Source organism: Brassica oleracea, chromosome C7, assembly GCF_000695525.1.
Source record: "Brassica oleracea var. oleracea cultivar TO1000 chromosome C7, BOL, whole genome shotgun sequence".
Lineage (NCBI taxonomy): Eukaryota > Viridiplantae > Streptophyta > Magnoliopsida > Brassicales > Brassicaceae > Brassica > Brassica oleracea.
In genome coordinates, this window is record NC_027754.1 from 46,442,386 (window position 1) to 46,444,070 (window position 1,685).

The window sequence follows — 1,685 nt, forward strand, 5'->3', positions numbered from 1 at the left end:
ATGGCAACTGAGAAGAGAGTCCCATTGATCCTTGGCACTCCATTCCTTACAACAGTAGGAGCTTGCATAGACTTTGCCAACAAGAAGGTCACACTCGTAAATGTGAACAAAGATGTCTCCTATCCACTACAATCACCAAAGATGATTGCTGAGTATTGTGGAACAATCACTTGTGGAGCATCCTCCATTGAGAAGACCAAGGCTGAAGGGGTTGGTATTAAGAAAGAAGGTCTTGCTGGAGAGTCCTCTAAAGAGCTGTGTGATGAGCACTTGGAAAGTGCTACAAAGGAGGAGGTGAGTAGAGCCACAAAGGCTGCTCATGGCAAAAAGAAGATGATGAAAGAACATTACCCTTCACCTCTTGATATAATGCCACACACTCTTACTCTTCACCCAATGAAGTTCAAGGATGGAGCTATTGAGTACAAGATCAAATGCAAGGGAAAGTCTGCACCATTCTCAAGTGCAAAGGCCATCATCACTTCACATCTCCAAGATGATCCAATTAAGCTTCAAGAGCTTCTCTCTCAAGTCCTCACCATCACTCTTGAAGGTGGGAAAGATCATCCTCTTCTTTAGCTAATTGGAAGGAAAGTCAAGCTAGAGACTTAAAACAAGCTCACTTGGAAAGAAGTCCCATGGTATCCTTTGTATATATCTTTATATATCTTTTTCTTGCTTTAGTGTGTTTGAATAAGCTTAGGGACAAGTTTGGGGGAATTCTAAGAAATTCCCAAAGGTCATGTCGAAAATTCCAAGGTGACAACAAGTCCTCCCTCCTCATTTCCCTTCTCTTATGACAGGCAACTTCAAGTAAGTGCATTCTACCTTTGTAAATACTTAGTTATCATGTTTATGTATTTCCCTTAGATCTCTCCTTTGAGCTTATTCTCACACAAGAGACTGTGTGAAGCAAGTTTGGGGGAGAGTCTACTATCTCACATTGTTTTTTGTTTTGTCTACTTGACATTAAGTCTCATGCATTGCATTGTGAATAATTATTTGCATAGAAAATCCACAAAAATTGAAAAATTTCAAAAATCACAAAAATAAGCATTTAGTTGCATCATTTGCATCTTTAGGATTGAGTCTAGAAGCATTTAGATTGCATTCATGCATTGCGAGAAACCTTGTAAAGAACACATGTCTAGAACTTAAATGTGAGAGCTGATTGAAGGGACTTGTTGGTAAAGAGTATTGCAACTTGGGTAGAGAAAAAAAAAAAGAGTATGGATAGGCCTAGAGAAGCTAGAGTATAATAAGGAGAATGCTCATGCTATTTGCTATGTTTCTTTAGGATGTTAAGTTGAGTGCTAGGAAGTGTTACTGTTGGCTATGAGTTCCCACCTTCAAACCTTTCTCTCTCTTATGAGTTCTTACAAAGTCACTTGAGGACGAGTAAGATACAAGTTTGGGGGAGTTGATATCTTCTCAATTTGCATTGTTTTAACCATTCATTCTTGCACATGTTGATCATTTAGGATAACATTTAGATATGTTTAGGTTGCATTGCATTACATATGTCCTTATTAGGTGATGGAGATTTCAAATGGTGACTTTGGAGCATCTAGAGATGGTTTGGAAGCAAAATTGGTGATTCTCGAAGAAGAGACGCAGAGGTTAAGTGTCCCAGCGGCCTCGTGACGTCCCAGCGGCCTTTTGGCCCATCGAGAAGCCGCTGCAAA